Source organism: Balaenoptera ricei, chromosome 4 (assembly GCF_028023285.1).
Source record: "Balaenoptera ricei isolate mBalRic1 chromosome 4, mBalRic1.hap2, whole genome shotgun sequence".
Classification (NCBI taxonomy): Eukaryota; Metazoa; Chordata; class Mammalia; order Artiodactyla; family Balaenopteridae; genus Balaenoptera; species Balaenoptera ricei.
The window spans coordinates 20,472,511-20,491,454 of record NC_082642.1 but is presented as its reverse complement, the minus strand read 5'-3'; the positions used below and the strand labels follow the sequence as shown (position 1 = coordinate 20,491,454).

The window sequence follows — 18,944 nt, the reverse complement described above, 5'->3', positions numbered from 1 at the left end:
TTGTACTAACTTCTTAGAGCATTTGACTTTTGTTAGTGGAACTTGGTCATAGGTAGTGTGGAGAAATTCGAGTTCCTTTTTGCAGCTGCCACAGGATTCTGTCTCCAGATAATCAAATAAGAGAGCCATTTACACAAGGGGAAGTGGGAGCTTTCCTGCATTCCTTTTCATTATCTTTTTGTTTAGGGAACTTTGGCAGGTTAGCTGGGCAGAGTTTGGTTGTTCCATAGCTTGCATGACCAGTCTTTTTTTTTTTTTTCTTCCCATCTTAACATGTATTATTATGGAAAAAAGTAACTTATTGTTGCCTTTTCATGATCAATAGCGGTCTATAAGTAAGAGTAGTAGTTTGGAATAAAGCGTAAGGCAAAAAGGCTGGTAGGCAAGGAAAGAAGTATTTAAAAATGAAGGAGGGGAAGGGAAAAAGAAGCTGAGAGATAATTGGTGAATAGAGCTTTTAAAGTTTATCTTTCCGTTTGCCTTGGGGTTTCAACTTACAGTGAATTAGCCGTTGAAAATTGCTTTGCCAGTAGCATATAATTGGTGGCTTTAAGGTTATTTGCTACCTGGAACGGACATAATTTCTTAAAATTCAGATATAACTATCATTAAATTTATACTTTCTTACAATTGGTCGTGGAATTTTTAGCATTAGGTGGGAGGATAGGGCAGGGAAAGAGGATTATGTAGAATGCACTGTACTAAGTGTTTTATGTATGACTTTGTTTAATCTTCACAACAACCCTGTAAGTAGATGTTACCAAAGCACAGAGAGGTTAAGTAACTTGCTCAAGGTCACACACACAGTAAATGTCAGAGCAAGAATTCAAACTGTGATGTTTCTGTTCTCTTGTAGTTAATCTTTTATTCATCCCTTTGCTTCATTTACAGTTTCATTCAGTCACTGGGTCCTGTTGGCTTTAAAAAAAAAAAAACTTTTATTGAGATATAATTCACATACATACAGTTCACCCATTTAAAGTATACAATTCTGAAATCAACCACAGAAAGAGAAACGAGAAAACAAGGATTACACGGAGACTTAACAACATGCTACTAAAAAACCAGTGGGTCAACAATGAAATCAAAGAGGAAATTAAACAATACCTTGAAATAAAGTAGACAATTCAGTAGCTTTTAGTACTTGCAGAGTTTTGCAACCATCACCACATAGAACATTTACACCACTCCTCAAAAGAAACCCCACTCCTGTTGTCACCCTCTGACCTCCCCTACCCCTAGTCCTTCTAGACAACCATTAATCTACTTCCTGTCTCTAGATTTGTTCATTCTGGGCATTTCATATAAATGGAATCATATAATATGTGGTCCTTTGTGGCTGGCTTCTTGCACTTAGCATAATGTTTTTCAGGTTCATCCATGTTATAGCATGTATTAGTACCTTATTATTGCATGTATTAGTACTTTATAACTCATTAGTACTGTATTATTATTGCTGAATAATATTCCGTTGTATGGACATACCAAATTTATCCTTTCATCAGTTGGTGGACATTTGGGTTGTTTCTCCCTTTTGACTATTATGATTAATACTGTTACGAACATTCATGTATAAATTTTTTTATTGTGGTAAAATATACATAACAATGTACCATTTTAACTGTTTTTAAGTGTATAGTTCTGTGGCTTTAAGTGTATTCACATTGTTGTGCAACCATCACCACCACCTGTTTCCAGAACTTTTTCATCTTCCTCAGCTGAAACTCTGTATCAATTAAATACTAAATTCTCATTCTCCCATCTCCTCTGCCCCTGGTAACCACCATACTTTCAGTCTCTATGTAGTTGACCTCTCGAGGAACCTTATTTAAGTAGAATCATACAATATTTTTCCTGTTGTGATTGGCTTATTTCACATAGCATAATGTCTTCACATTGTAGCACGTCCTTTTCAAGGCTGGTAATAGTCCATTGATTGTATATATCATTTTATTTACCCATTCATCTGTTGATGGACACTGGTTGCTTCTGCTTTTTGGTTATTGTGAATAATGCTGCAGTGAATATGGGTGTGCAAATATCTATTCAAGACTCTGCTTTCATTTCTTTTGGGTATATACCCAGAAGTTGAATTGCTTGATTATATTTTTAATTTTTGAGGAACCCCAAACTTTTCCACAGTGGCTGTACCGTTTCACATTCCTACCAGTAATACACAAGGGTTCTAATTTATCCATGTCTTCACCAATACTTGTTATTTTCTGTTTTTTGATAGGATTAGCCATCTTAATGAGTGTGAGGTGGTATTTCATTATGGTTTTGATTTGCATTTTCCTAATGATTAGTGATGTTGAGCATCTTGTGCTTGTTGGGCATTTGTATATCTTCTTTGCAGAAATGTCTATTCAAATTCTTTGCCCATTTTTTAATTGGGTTGGTTTTTTGTTGTTGTTGAGTTGTAAGAGTTCTTTATATATTTTGGGTATCAATTCTTTATCAGATATGTGACTTGCAAATAATATCTCCCATTCTGTGATAGTATCCTTTGACGCACAAAAGAGTTTAATTTTGATGAAGTCCAGTTTATCTATTTTTTCTTTTGTTGCCTGTACTTTTGGTGTTAGATCTAAGAAATTATTGCCAAGTCTAATGTTGTGAAGCTTTTGCCGTGTTTTCTTCTAAGGATTTTATGGTTGTACTTCTTCCGTTTATGTCTTTGATCCATTTTGAGTTCTTTCAGTATATGGTGTAAGGTAAGGGTTCAACTTCACTTTATAAATTTTTATGTGAATATGTATATTTCTTTTGGATGTATAACTAGGAATGGAATTCCTGGGTTATATGGTAACTATGTTTGGCCTTTTGAGGAACTGCCAAACTATTTTCCAAAGTGACTATACCATTTTACATTTCCACCAGCAGTGTATGAGGGTTCTGATTTCTCCATGGCTTTTTGGTTCTAATTTCTCCACACTATATTACCTTCTGACTGGCTGATTTCAACAATTTCCTTGGCTGACCTCTTTGGTGATAATCTCACAACTCTGCCTTTCTGCTGTCCCCTTTCAGCAATCCATAACGCTGTTTGTTGTATCATAAAAGTTTAGAGCTGAAAGGAACTATAGAGAATCATGGAAGTCAAACCATTCATTTACAGTTGCTAAAACAGAGAAGTTAAGAGATTTGACTCAAAGTTATACAGTGATAGTGTCAACACTAGACAACCTCCTATGTGCATAGCTTTCATTTTATTAAATCATGTTTCCTTTTTCTGTGTCTAAAACTCTTTACCTGACTGTCTTAACCAGGTCTCCTCCTCATCCTTTCCCCTAAAGAACAATCTAAAAGCAAGGAGTTGCGTGCAGGTAATTTATTTGGCAGATGATCCTAGAGAACAAGAGCAAGGGGCCAGCGTGAATGAAATAAAAGAAGAAAAGCCAATACAAGAGTGTGTTATTGAGTTATTCAGTGCTGTGGCAATCAGGGCTCAATCCCAGTGGGAACTTTTGAGGATCTAGATGCTTCTCAGTTTGTCTGTTCAGGGATGGACAGGAGTAAACTGTACCATCTGTTCTTGTTCTCCATCAGTTGACGGTTGCCTCAGTGCAGGATAAATTCTTTCTTCTTCCCTCCCCCATTTTAGGGCTGCACACAAGAGCCTGCCAAGTGGTGTCTCACTTCATGGCTTTAAAGAAGGCTTAGGGCAGAAAGAAAATGAATCACAGTGAATACTGTGGGGGAAGTAAGTCAGAATCTACCTGTAACTATTAACCTTGGCTTATGACTAGTGTGGTAGGCAGAATAATGGTCTCCTAAAGATATATACATCCTAATCTTCTAAACCTGTGAATATGTTACCTTGCATAGCAGAAGGAACTCTGGAGATAGGTTGATTTTTTTCTGGATTATCTGGGGGCGCCCAGTGTAATCACAAGGAGCCTTATAAGAGGAAGGCAGGAGCGTCAGTTTTAGAAAGAGAAAAAATGGAAAAACTATAAAATATAAAAGAAAGGTGAAATAATAAAACTATTATATAAAGGTGAAACATTTTAGAAACAATATGTTGCGTATAAATTTTGGAGAATTTTAATAAAATTGGCTCTGTTTCATTTAAGAAAAGAAGGAAAGAAATGTGACAGTGGAAGCAGAGGTCATGATGACCTGGCTAGGAGCCAGGGAATGTGGGCAGCCTCTAAAAGCTGGACTGGATTTCCCCCTAGAGCCTCCTGAAGGAATGCAGGCTTTGATTTTAGCTCTGTATAACCTGTTTTGAACTTATCTCCAGAACTTTAAGATAACAAATTTGTATTGTTTTAAGTCACTAAATTCATGGCAGTTTGTTACATAGCATTAGGAAACTAATACAGCTAGAATCAAAGGAGAGTTGGACTGCATGAAGATGAAGATTTTTCTGATAGAATCTGTGTCTTGTTGCCAGCCTCTCCTTTGATTCTAGCTGTTTTAGGTTTTTGCTGTGTAACAAGTTACCACAAATGTACCTCTTGCTCTGCTCTGATCTGTTTGGACCCTGCATTGATTCTAATCCTTCACCGAGTCACTGCAGCCTCAACAGAAATTTAAAAAGGGTTGTTGGTGCAAGCTGGTGCTACCTGCTGCTGCAACTGGTCTTGAAGCAGGGATTAATATTCATCATTTTCCTCTTTCACCACCCATTCTAGATTTCCCTTATGCTGGGCCGGCAGTTCAGCTACTCTAGATTGCTTGTGACCTGTAGACTTCCAAACCGGAGGGACTTGAGCCCTTAGTTGTATTGCCCTTTTTGGGCCATGGTTGCTGCAATTTCCTGTTTCCTTTATTAGTACCAAGCTTGTAAAACAACCTGAGTCTGAGGCAGACTGCTTCCTACCTACACTGTGTACAACAACTCCTAATGATAATGAGAGTCAGTAATCATTCCTAGTATATTTCTTTCTTTCTTTGTCTGCTGGTCTATCAGCATGAGGAAGCCAAAGTGCCCAGGTAGTGGTTGTAGCATTTTTTAGTGCCCATTCATTTAATTACATTTCAGTTAGTACAGTTACGTTTGCATTAGTTATATTTCAACCAACACATTTGTGATAACCATTATGTAGGAAACTTTCAGGACCATGAGAAATGTAAAAGGAGAGAGAGACTAGTCTAGGCCTAGCATTCAGGGATTGGGAAAGATTTCTCTGAGGGAATTCCACTTACTTAGAGACTGGATGGATGAGTTGAAATTAAGCAGATAAAGAAGTGGGGAAGAACATTCCAGCAAAGAACACATCCTGCATCAAGGAGGTGCTTGATGCCTTCCTCCTCTGGAACCCTTTCTTCCATTATCTTCCATGGTTGTAGCTTTTAGTAGAACCCTTATTGTATCTTCTGGTAGAAGCATTACCCTCAGGACCTCTAATACAGGAGAGCTTTTAAATTGTGGGTATGGGAAATCCATATTCCACAAGTGAGTTACTGGGATTGATGATGAAAAGGGTTAGTTAGTCCAGCTTTTACTTCTTGGTTTCTGGACTCGTGCATTCTAGATAATAGGGTTATAACACCATAGTTGTTGGGTCATCCTGGAAGACCAGCAGGGCAACTGTTCAGTTGAGCCTTTAATATGCCATTCCATTATTTTGTTAGTTTGGCAGTTTCCTGGTGATGTGATATGTGGTAGGACCAGTGTATGCCATGGTCAGATGCTTATTATTATTTCTCCTTCCCCATTAGATGGGTCCTTTGGTTTGAGGTGAGGTTAAGATGGGTCTTATTTTGGTAAAGCAAACATTTTGAAACCATTGGATGGTGGTGCTGGGCAGAGGTATTGTACTGTAAATGTGAGGAACACTTTGGGCAGGGAAGGCAATTCCATTTCTAGAGTGTGTGTCAGTTCTGCTCCCTCCCAGAATGCAAGGGTCCCAACCCCATTATGCCACCTCTTTAGCTCTAGGTCTGATAAGTTGCTGTTTGCATTCTGCGGTGATCCTAATCTTGCTAGAATTTCGTCTTTTTTAGTAAGGCTTTTTTATAACATTTTCTAGAAGTATGTTAATGATTTTTTTTATAATAGGGAATCTGATGAACAGAACTTCTAAGTTTTATGTAATCAACTGTATGATTCATTTATGAGGAATTTAAGAAAAGGTGAACTATAGTGACAGCACATTAGTAGTTGCTAAAGGGGAGAGGATTGACTGTAAAGGGGCACAAGGGAACCAGAAAGTGGTGATGAAAATGTTTTAGATCTTGATTGTGGTGCGGGTTTCACTATTTTATACATTTGTCAAGACTTATTAAACTCTGCACTTAAAATCAGTGAAGTTTGTATGTGAATTCTATCTCACAACTGATTTTAAGGAAAGCAGAGGCTTTAATGTACTCACTTGTCAATCTTTTCCATATTTATTTATTTATTTTCCTTTATATATTATGCTTTTTGATTAAGTTTGAGAAACTCTTCCCTTCTCTGGGATATTTTTTTCTGATTTTCCATTTTCTTAATTTCTCTTTATTTCCTTTAATGTCTTGAAATGCACACAGGATTTGATTTAATCAGGTAGAGTAAGACACACAGACATGGAAATGACTGTCATGAAAGAAGACGTTTTTACTCACAGTTCCTTAGAAGCAGAAGCCACGCTACACCAAGGAGGCAAAAGGAGTCAAGGGGAAAGTATGGAGCCTTTATTGTGGTTTCTGTGAGAAGGATGAGTCAGGGTAGGCAAGCTTGAGCAAGTCTGGGGTTGGCTAGTTTGAATAATTTATAGCTCTGGGTGATAGGGGTGGTCTTTAGTTGTTTCTAGTAGTGGCCCTGGCATGATTTAGGGCAGGGAGACTATTGGCTTGGTATGTGAGAGTTTTTTTTGATGGAGATGGTTGGGGGGATATGGGCTCTGGATTCATTGGTTGTACATCAAAGATGTGCTCTTGGGCTTACTGTTTGCTATCTCTAGGGATTAGGTAATCCTGGGAGGGACAGTCCTTCCCTGGGTCTGAAAGGCCCTGCCATATCAGAGCATTACAAAATATAGAAAATTAAAAAACATGATTACTAAATGTATGCTTTCTTTATGTTTACTCTCATCTTTTTTCAGTTTTTGATTGAAAAAATATTAGTTAAGCATATTTCATCTATATTTTTGTTAAAAATGCATTAAAGCTATAAGCTGAGATCCACATTTTGATAGTATAATACTTTTATTGTTGCTTGGTTCTTATTTTATCATTTCTATTATGATTTTCTTTAAAATTTTTTGCCTAGGAGTCCATTTTTAAGTTTCTAAACATTTAAAAGATGTTTTATTGATGATTTCAACATTATATTGTGGTCAGAGAAGGTGGTCTTGGATATAAGTTCTTTGAAATTTTTTTGTCTTTCTTTGTGACTCCATGATTAGTTTTTTAAAACGTTCCATGTGTACTTGAAATACCTCTCCATACCTATTAATGTTGCCATAATATTGTTTTGTCTGATATTGATTGCTACATCATCTTTTTTTGTGTTGGTGTTCGCCAAAATATTTTTTCATTTATTTTCAGCTTTTCTCTCCTATAAGGAGCTTTAGTTGATTTTGTATTTTATTTTTATATCAAATCTGATAACCTCTTATTATAATCTCTTATAAATGAACTAAACTCATTTACATCTAGTTTATAAATAGACTTATTTTTACTTGTTTTGGTTACCACTTTTTTTTTTTTGCTTCTCTTTCTGTCTTTTGATGAATTGATAATTGAGTACTGCCCGTAACTCAGTTTGTTAACAAAGTGGGACTGTAGAATCTTACCTATTGACCTCATCGCCACAGGTAACATATCCTTATGTGACATCAGCCTCAGTCACTAGATCCTTGTGTGCCTGATATGCTAGGAACTGGTGATACAGTGATAAATATTGTTTCTATCTTAGTAGTAGTGATGGTATTCTGAAAGTAGATTTGGAAACTTTTACACTGCAAAAATATGAAAGAAAGGAAGGAAGGGAGGGAGGGGGAGAGAGAGAGGGAGGGAGGGGGAGGGAGGGAGGAAGAAAAGGAAGGAAGGGAAAAGAAAAGAAAAAAGAAAATAGTTGATGAGATGATAGGTATGATTTTCAGGGGGAAAAAAAGCATGTGTTCCTTTTTAATAGCAAAATAAGTACATATATATCCTATACAGTCTTTTGGTTTTGTCATATTAACCTTTCTTCACCAATATCTTCAGGGACCCATATAATTTTAATAATTAGTTGAATTAACAAATTTTTAAACTAATTTTAAAAAATATTAGAATGGGTAATATATGCCTGCTGTATAAAAGCAATGATAGATAAAATAGAATTTAAAAAAAAAGCCTTGTTAAAAAATGAGATAAATTTATCTGGAAGTAGTGGACTAGAAGTACAGCTTGCAAAGTGGGGTTGAAGGCTTGGCTTTGCCAGGTTTAGATATGGAAATAGTTGAGGTGATCCTTAATTCATGTCTTGTAAGATCATAGAGGCTGACAGAGTCACACGTGATACTGGAGACCAGAGTTAAGGACACTGGGTAAAACCAGATGTAGGGGTGGGTTGCCTTACTTGTTATAGGAGGCAAGCTGCAACTGACTACTACTTGAGAATAAGACTTACATGGTCACATCTAACTCCAAAGGAGGCTTAAAATATAATTTTTTATTGTGGTTGGCATGTGGTGAGCCCAGTTGGGGAGTTCTGTTACTTAGGAAGAAGGGAACAAATAAGGGAGTAGACAACTAATGGATTCTGCCATATGGATATATGGAAATTATAAGAACTGTACAAAGAGGTAGATGCGTAGAGAAGGGATTGACTAACTGTGCTCAGAGATGTCTGGGGAAGTGATGCAAAGAAAACAAACATGAAAAAAAATAACAAACATGAATGAGATCATAAAGGATATTCAGGAGTTTGCTGAATGAGGAAGGGCATGCTATATTGAGGACTGGAACACCATGTGAAGGGAGCTGAAAGTTATGATGTTGATTCTGTAAATTTAATTAGTACATGCATGTATTAAGGTGCCAAGGATACAAAATGAAATGAGACTTTGTCTAGTTCATCTAAGAACTTGCTGTGTAGGGAGACATTATTTAAGCAGCCTGTTTCAGTGACAGGACACTGAGCGCCTTAATAAAATAAATAAAAGGTGGTATAAGAGCACAGTGGAGAGGCACCTAAGTCAGCCTTATCTGATGATAAGAGAAATGACTCTTGAATTTAGGTTCCAAAGAAGGAGCAATACAGAGGTAAACATCCTTAAAGGATGCCAAATTTAGGGAGCAGAACATGGATGTTTATGTATGGGTAGAGCATAGGTGGAGAATATGGAAAGATATGACTGTATGAAGGTGTTTTTATCCTGAGGGCTAGTAGGAACCATTGAGGGATTTTGAGTAGGGGAGTTACAAGCTCAGATTACTCTGGTTTTAGTGTGGAGACTAGGTTGTTTAGAATTTAATAATTAAACAGAAAATGATAAAAAGGGAAACATTAGACCTAGAAAGTTTAAATGTATATAACTTTTCCCCCTGATTTTTAAAATTGTGGCAAAATACATATAATACAAAATTTACCATCCTAAACTGTTCCCTCAGTTTTATTGAGATATAATGACATACAGCACTGTATAAATTTAAGGTATACAGCATAATGATCTGACTTACATACATCATGAAATGATTAGCACAGTAGGTTTAGTGAACATCCATCATCTCATATGGATACAACATTAAAGAAATAGAAAAAAAATTTTTTTCCTTGTGATGAGAACTCTTAGATTTACTCTCTTAACTACATTCATATATAACATACAGCAGTGTTAATAATATTTATCATGTTGTACATTACAACCCTAGTACTTATTTATCTTATAACTGGAAGTTTGTACCTTTTGACTACCTTTATCCAATTCTCCCTCCCCTGACCCCTCTGGTAGCTACAAATGTGATCTTTTTTTTCTGAGTTTGTTTGTTGTTTGTTTTTGAAGTATAATTGACCTATAACACTATGTTCCTGGTATATAGCATAGTGATTCATATTTCTATACATTTCAAAATGATCATGATAAGTCTGGTCATCTGTCACCATACAAAGATATTACATAATTATTGACATATACCCCACACTGCATATGTCATACCTGTGACTCATTTATTTTGTCACTGAGAGTTTGTACCTCTTAATCTCCCTCACCTACTTCTCTTCCCCCCACCCCTCCCCTCTGGCAACCACCTGTTTGCTCTCTGTATCTATGACTCTGTTTCTGTTTAGTTATGTTTGTTCATTTGTTTTTTAGATTCCACATATAAGTGAAATCATACAGTATTTCTTTTTCTCTGTCTGACTTATTTCACTTAGCATAGTACCCTCTAGGTCCATCCACGTTGTTGCAAGTGCAAGATTTTGTCTTTTATATGGCTGAGTAGTATTCCTGTGTGTGTGTGTGTGTGTGTGTGTGTGTACATTTATATATACCATATCTTCTTTATCCATTCACCTGTGGGTGGTCACTTAGTTTGCTTCCATATCTTGGCACTTGTAAATAAATAATGCTACAGTGAACATAGGGGTGCATATGTCTTTTTGAATTAGTGTTTTGATTTTCTTCAGATAAATACCCAGAAGTCGAAATGCTGTGTCATATAGTAGTTCTATTTGTAGGTTTTTGAGGAACCTCCATACTGTTTTTCATAGTGGCTGCACCAATTTACATTTCTCCCAACAGTACATGAAAGTTCCCTTTTCTCCACATCCTCACCAATACTTATTTGTTGTCTTTTTGATAATAGCCATTCTGATAGCTGTGAGGTGATTTCTGAGTAAAGTCCTGAATCTATGTTTGAATAAAAATTACACATGGAGGGCATGAGGGAGAAGTAGAATTAAGTGCAGCAGTTAATGTGAAAGATGCTCAAATGTTATGATTAATTGCATGTTAAATAAGTCTGGGATTTCAGGTGACCACAAGTTTGGTGTATGTCAGGAAAATATGGTTTGTAAAAGTGATGATGCAACCTAAACCTTATTTATACTCTGCATCATGGGGAAATGTTAGTTCCGCTGTCCCCTGGGCTGTGTGTACTCTTTTGGAAACGTGTACAACTTGGAGTGACACTTTTAGGGTGTACAGTAATTAGAGTGTACTAAAGAGTAAGGAGTGGAATAGTGAGCAGTTAATATAATGAAAAAATTTAAAAACACAATACAGGGACTTCCCTGGTGGCTCAGTGGTTAGGAATCTGCCTGCCAGTGCAGGGGACATGGGTTCGAGCCCTGGTCCAGGAAGATCCCACATGCCGCGGAGCAACTAAGCCCATGTGCCACAACTACTGAGTCTGAGCTCTAGAGCCCTTGAGCCACAACTACTGAGCCCGCATGCTACAACTACTGAAGCCCGTGTGCCTAGAGCCCGTGCTCCGCAACAAGAGAAGCCACTGCAACGAGAAGCCCGCGCACTGCAACGAAGAATAGCCCTGCTCGCCGCAACTAGAGAAAGCCTGCACGCAGCAACGAAGACCCAAAGCAGCCAAAAAATAAATAAATAAAATAAATAAATTTATAAAAAATAAACAAAAAAACACAATACAAATCTGGTCTTCTTTAGCCCAGAAAATTTAAGGGGAAACTTAGATCATAGTTTTGGTGCTCAAAAAAAAGATTTTTCGATATTATCTTATTCAGTTACCTTATAAGAAAATGGAGTTTCAGGGAGGTTGATGTGACATTCTCTGAGTCATAGCAAATGACAGAGCAGTGTCTAGAACCCAAGGATGTGGTTTAAAAGGAAATTGAATGTATCATAAGCATATTTTATTCACAGGGGCAATGAAGCAGGGCTGGGACTAGGGTGAGACAAGCATCTAAGTTGCCTAGGGTACAGAATTGAAGGAGGTACTCACTCTTAGGTGCAGATCCTGCACTTACAAGATCCTTATTTATCAGCGTAATATGTGAACATGGTTTAAATGTCAAATAGGGTAAAAGATACCTCCTAGCCCTACAGATTAGGGATAGCCTGAGGAAGCTAGATGAGGTGATGGTAGAAGAGCATTATCCTGTAAGACCTAGCCCTCTGTGTGCTCTCTAACAGTTTGCAAACACCTGTGGAGCATTGCTTCACTTTATGTGAGAACAATGTAGGGTGTATTGTCTTCAGGCCTGGACTGGTTCCTATTCTCCTTTTTCCCTTGAATCAGATTTCAGAGAATGTAGATTTTCCTTTGTGCCTTTTTTTTAAAAAATTTTATTTATTTATTTATGTTTGGCTGCATTGGGTCTTTGCTGCTGCGCCCGTGTCCCATGCATTGACAGGTGGATTCTTAACCACTGTGCCACCAGGGAAGTCCCTCCTTTGTGCTTTTAAAGCTGTGTTCACCTACACAACCACCTGGGGGTTCTCTCAAGCTTGGCTGAAAAGTTAGAGAATCTAGACAGTCCTCTCATTTCCTCTACCTTAACAGTCCACATACCCAAATATGGAGGCAATGTAGAGATAACAGTAATAAAGACATGAGATAACCCAGGTGTTCTACTGTCATAGTCCAGTAAAACTGGTCTCTAGTTTCTGACAGCTGTTTTGTTTTTGAGAGTGGAATCACCTAGTTTAGTTCCATTCTCCTTAGGAAAAGGACATGTTTCTTTATGAGGGTCCTTTTCCCCAGCACTTAGGGGTTAGAGGCAGTCTAGGCTGAATAAAATCCCTCCTTCCATGTCTTAGGAAGATAATTTGTATTTCCCAGAAACTCCAGGATGGATGACACATGGAGTAGAAAAGCTCTTCTCCAACTATTAGTAGTTTCCTTTTTGGCATTACCCTGTGTGAGGAGAATGAAACCAGAATGTACAACCTCTGTCTTAGAACTAGTGAGTATAAACTTGTTATGCTGCTCCTCTGGATCTGTCCTTTTTTAACCTGATACCAAGCTTGCCTTCTTAGGACCATTATATTTTTTGTTCTTGTTTTTAAAATTTATTTATTTATTTTTTAATTTTTATTTATTTATGGCTGTGTTGGGTCTTCGTTTCTGTGCGAGGGCTTTCTCCAGTTGCGGCAAGCCACTCTTCATCGCGGTGCGTGGGCCTCTCACTATCGCGGCCTCTCTTCTTGCGGAGCACAGGCTCCAGACACGCAGGCTCAGTAATTGTGAGACCATATGTTTTTATATTATATTTTAAAATAGGTGTGTTCTGGCAGCTAAGAGTTTATAAAGTGAAAAGACAAGTAGTTTTATTGGTCCAGTCAGAGGTAGCTAAATGTATAAACAGCAACACACTGGACCTAATTTACAGATGCAACTGGCATAGTTTGTGATGTTAATTGGGAGCAAAATATGTTTAAAATAAGTCAGCATTACAGGTAAAATAATATTAACAAGAAATAGAACTTTTCCCACTAACCTGTAAGCTCTTCCAGGACAGCTTTAGCTTTGTAAGCTGGTTCACTCACACTGTGCCTGGAACATAGAAGGACCTCAAAAAAAACCTGGTAAACGTTTACAAGGGAAAACTTGGTAAAATCAGTGATTTGGTTGTTTATAAGACCCACATAGTGTTCAGTGTTAGCTTATTAAACCCTTTCCAAAGTGTACATACATGTACATGCACACACACACAGAGTTATTAAGTTTGGAAGTATCTGTACTTGCTGGTATTAGAGTTTCCTTAATCCCCATCTAGCTTTTTATATTCTTGTTTTTGTTCATTTCTCTTCCATCTGAAGTCTTCTTTCTTAGACTGTTCTTTTCTCTTTTAAATTTGATACTCTTTTTTTCAGTCAGTTCGGTTCCCTATTATCATCGTACACACATGTTGGCCCTATTAGTTTATTTTTAACAGAAAGGTAATTTTTTGCTATCTCTGACATGAAAAATTCAGAGATAGGTTCTAGATTGAGGAATGATTAGGGGCTCAAAAAATGAAATCTAATCTTTATTTGCCTCTCAGCTTCATTGCCAGGTTCTACATGGTGATGTTTACTCTGAGGGTACATGTTCTCAGGTTTAAGTCTGTTGGGAAAAGGGTGTCATCCCAGTAACCCCCATAGATATCCCAGGAGTCTTTCTGAATGAACAACTTGAGTTTTAGGCCCATTCCCCAACTGGTCACAAGAATTAAGGGAATTTAATATTCTGATTGGCCGTGCAAGAATTGCAGATACTATATCACAGTTGATGGAACTCCACCTAAAAAATGGTGAAATAGAATTGGGGGGTGGGGGGGGGTGGGGATGGAGAGGGTAGTTTCTCAGAAAGAAGTTGAGATACTATCACAAAAAGAAGAGAGAATGGATGCTGGTACAGCTTAAAAGTTAGCTATTCAATATTTTGATTGACTTAATTTTCGATTTTTAAGGGATCAGTGAGGCTTTCTAAATTTTTTAATCATCAAAATAGTATATGAGGGCTTCCTTGGTGGCACAGTGGTTAAGAATCTGCCTGCCAATGCAGGGGACACGGGTTCGAGCCCTGGTCCGGGAAGATCCCACGTTCCACGGAGCAACTAAGCCCGTGCGCCACAACTACTGAGCCTGTGCTCTAGAGTCCGCGAGCCACAACTACTGAGCCCAGGAGCCACAACTACTGATGCCCGCACGCTTAGAGCCGGTGCTCCGCGACGAGAAGCCACCACAATGAGAAGCCCATGCACTGCAGTGAAGAGTAGCCCCCGCTCGCCGCAACTAGAGAAAGCCCGTGCACAGCAACGGAGACCCAATGCAGCCAAAAATAAATTTAAAAAAAAAAGTATATGAACATAGTTTAAAATGTCAAGTAGTGCTAAGAGACCTGTAATAAAAATAGCAGTCCTTTGCTCTCCCCTTACTTTTCCCGCCCCTTTTACTCAAGAAGTAATCTCTTTCAACTTTAGTAGCTGTTTCTAATGATACCAGATGAAGCAAGAAGAAACAGCTAAAAAAGTTGAAAGTGATTACCTCTTGAGGCAAGGGGGGAGGAAAAAGGAGCAGGAGAGCAAACAACTGTTACTTTTGTTATAGGTGTCTTAGCACTATATAACGTTTTAAACCATGTTCATATATTAGTTTGATAAGTAAAAACTATTTAATGCCTGTATTATCTCTTACTCATTAAATTTAGACATCTACTGATTTTCTGTTAAGATAAATGAGGATATTCATTTTCTTAACCTATCTTTCTTGGCCCCATTGTCTTGATAAAATATAATCAGATTCAGTGTTTTCATTATCATGACCACATAAACCATGTATGTATTGCTTACAGCTGACCCACCTCCTATGTTTAAATTTCCTTTCTTGTGTAACTTCATATTTTTTTCTTGAAATTTGTAAGAAATTTGTAAGATTCTCATTTAAAATTTTCTTTGTTTTCTTTGAATTTATAGCTAAACCTTCCCACACCCTACAACAGTTCTGTAAAATTCATACTTGGATAATTTTTCACATAGTCATACCTGTCAGATAATCTATCAGTTTTTTTTCCTCTTTTTCCTGTAATTCTACTCCAATTTGGACTATTTATTCTAGACCTGTTTCAGAGCTTAATTTGCTTTTGTTGGCATTCTGGAAGTCTCTTTGCCTTTCTTCATTGGTCCCCCTGTTTCCTAGGTCCAGTGTCGTCTTTTTTCTTGCTTTATTCCTTTGTTTTGCTGTAGCATGTTTTCCAGTTGTTTCCTGAATAAGGGTACATTGGAATTAAATATTTTGAGAATGCATGTCTGAAAATTATTTTATTCTTCTCTCATACTTAATTGGTAGTTTGGCTGTATATAGGAGAGTCATCATTTAATGGGTATAGAGTTTCAGTTTTGCAAGATGAAAATTGTTCTGAAGATGGATGGTGGTAATGATTGCATAACACTGTGAATACTTAATGCCGTGGAACTGTAGTTTTAAAAATGGTTCAGATGATAAATTTTATGTGTATTGTATTAGTTTGCTAGGGCTGCCAATACAAAGTATCACAAACTAGGTGACTTAAACAACAGAAATTTATTGTCTCAAAATTCCGGAGGTAGAGTCTGATCTGAGATCAGTTGTCAGCAGGGTTGGTTTCTGGCTTGGTTGATGGTTGTCTTCTCCCACTGTCTTCATATAGTTTTCCCACTGAGTGTGTTTGTGTACTAATCAGCTCTTAAAATGACACTAATCATACTGGATTAGAGCCCACCCTAATAACCTCATTTTACCTTAATTACTTTGTTAAAGACCCTATCTCCAAATGTAGTTACATTCTGAGGTACTAGAGGTTAGGACTTCAGCATCTGAATTTGGAGGAAGGGTGAGAGTTCAACCCAAAACATGTATTTTACCACAAGTTAAAAAATACATATAAAAATATGATTACAGTCAGTTTTTTACCCATTTATGTTTAGTTGTGAAGCACAATAAGGATTAGATCAGTTAATGTGTTTACATTTGTTGTATTAATTATGACATTAAATTCTTCGTTATGTTACACTTTTGTTATAGATGGTGGTTTATACCATAATTGCTCATAATTTAGCAATCTTAGCAAGATTATCATATTGCTTTTACTTTAGCAGTAACATGTAATGACTTCTTTGATTTATATTAAATGCAGTATTTTTCAGATTATAAAATGGCAATACATTCTTTTTTTTGGGGGGGTATTTATTTATTTATTTATTTATTTATTTTTGGCTGTGTTAGGTCTTCGTTTCTGTGCGAGGGCTTTCTCTAGTTGCGGCAAGTGGGGGCCACTCTTCATCGTGGTGCGCGGGCCTCTCATTATCGCGGCCTCTCTTGTTGCGGAGCACAGGCTCCAGACGCGCAGGCTCCAGAAGCGCAAGCTCAGTAATTGTGGCTCACGGGCCCAATTGCTCTGCGGCATGTGGGATCTTCCCAGGCCAGAGCTTGAACCCGTGTCCCCTGCATTGGCAGGCAGATTCTCAACCACTGCGCCACCAGGGAAGCCCCGGCAATACATTCCTATTGTGATCTTGGTACAGCTTATTGTAATTCAGAGAGTAATAAGTAAAATTTTGTGATACCTGACAAAATAATCATATAGGGAATAATGCCTTGTATATAAAAGGCATTAATTAAACAAGTTGTTGAAGAGATAGAGTTATAGTCTATTTTCTGAGAGCAGGATTTTTGCTTGATATGCCTTTCTTTACTCTCAGGCTTTAGCTCAGTGTCCTCCTACTCTGTAATAACTACTCTATAAACGTTTGTTGAATGAATAAGTGAATGAATTTTGATATGCACGGGACTTTAGCTCTTGTCATCTTGTGCTTTCTCATATTGGGGATGTTTTCAAAGTGATATTTTCAAAAATGGATAGGATAAGATGGCATTTTATTTGACCTGTCCTTTTAAAAGAAACAGGTAAGTAGTCTTTATTTTAGACTAGCCTGTAATTTTTTGTTTTCCTCATGGTAGGATTCTTATTCATGTTGTTTTATTAGTAAGAGTGTCTAGCAATTAAAATTACTTGATGAGATAGTAGGTTTTAAAACATTGAATAGAATAAAATAATCTTATGAATTGCCTTGTCTTTTTGCATTACAGCATATTGAAATTAGTTATTTGGGGATTTTCACCCCTTCATTGTTTACTGAGAGAGCTGTAGCCCAGCCAAACTTCCGGAGCTCATCACTTGGGTATTGTCACTCTGCTGATTTTTATCAGAAACAGGAAGTTGTCAAGTTATGTGTTAAAGTACAGCAGATTCTAAAATTGCATTTGTATTAGCATGGGAGATTACCCTTTAGAATTATTTTCTATCACTAGCTGGTTCTTTACTTTTTCCTCAGAATATAACAACTGGCTTCCCCAAAATGGTCATATTTATCATGGTCTATATATTTACCTAGTAAACAGTGCCCTTCCTCATTGTTTACGTATCATACACAATATGGTAAAATGATTTGATAAGATGATTGATAAAGTGACTTAGTGTCATTAATATATAGATACACCAAATGAATTTGTAAAAGTAGGTTGGGAAGAACATGTTTTTAGCTGTTTGGTCTGATGTTATTCCCATATTTAGATTAGTAATTCTCTGAAGGTTCCTATAGTAGACCTTTTAGGGAGTTTATAAGACCCAAACTGTTTTCATTAGACTGGGATGTTCAGTTTTCATTTCTACTCTGGTGTTTCCAGATACTGCATAAAACACAATGATATAAAGATGTCAACATATGGAAGATAGGCAAAAACTCAGTGACTGTATATTGGGTGATGATACAAAACCATATATGAGTAAAAATTGTTCCATTTAAGGCTGAACAATGAATGTTTTCTGCTATATAGTTATTTTGGTTTACATGCAACAGGATTCACACTTTTTGGAGTATAAATGGGATTTGACACATTCTTGGAGTTATGTAATCACTACCACAATATAAGTACAGAACAGTTCCTTCATCTTGCTCTCAAAAAAAAAATTTCCTCTTGCTTTGTAGTCAGACTCTCTTCCCACCATTAACCTGTGAAAACCACTGATCTATTCTCTTTCCCTATAATTTTGCCTTTTCCAGAATGTCATATGTAGCCTTTTGAATCTGGCTCAGTGAGATTGCCGGGTTGCATGGTAAGTTATGTTTATAAGAAGCTGCCAGACTGTTTTCCATAGTGGCTGTACTGTTTTGCATTCCAACAAGTAGTGTATGGATTCCAGCTGCTCTGCAGCCTCATTCACACCTAATAGTGTCAGTTTGTTTGTGTGTTTCCTTCTTTCTCTCTTCCTATTTCACTCACTCGCTCTTGCTTTCTTTGCCCCCTCCCTCCCCTTTCTTTCTTTCCTTCCTTCTGTTCTTCCTTCCTTTCTTCACCTCCCTTCTCTTTTTAATCCATTTAATAGCTGTGTAGTGATAACATTTTGTGGTTTTAATTTGCATTTCTGTAATGACTAAGGATATTGAAGATCTTTCCATATGCTTATATGACATCCATATATCTTCTTTGGTGAAGTATCTGTTCAAATATTTTGTCCACTTAAAAATATTAAATATTTTAATATTTAATTAAATAATTTATTAATTAATAATAAATTATTTATTATTA

At 37.0% G+C, this 18,944-nt stretch overlaps 1 protein-coding gene across 3 annotated transcripts in view; it reads left to right on the top strand.

Moving 5' to 3' along the window:
* Positions 1–18,944, top strand: part of NCK1 (NCK adaptor protein 1) — an 84,490-nt gene that overhangs the window by 17,802 nt on the left and 47,744 nt on the right. Inside the window, exon 2 of one of the 3 annotated variants that reach the window (XM_059920264.1) lies at positions 18,419–18,471. The exons of the other annotated variants lie outside the window; for them this stretch is intronic. The gene's annotated coding sequence lies outside the window, so the exon portion shown is untranslated. The remainder of the gene's footprint in view (positions 1–18,418; positions 18,472–18,944) is intronic. 3 annotated transcript variants of the gene reach the window in all.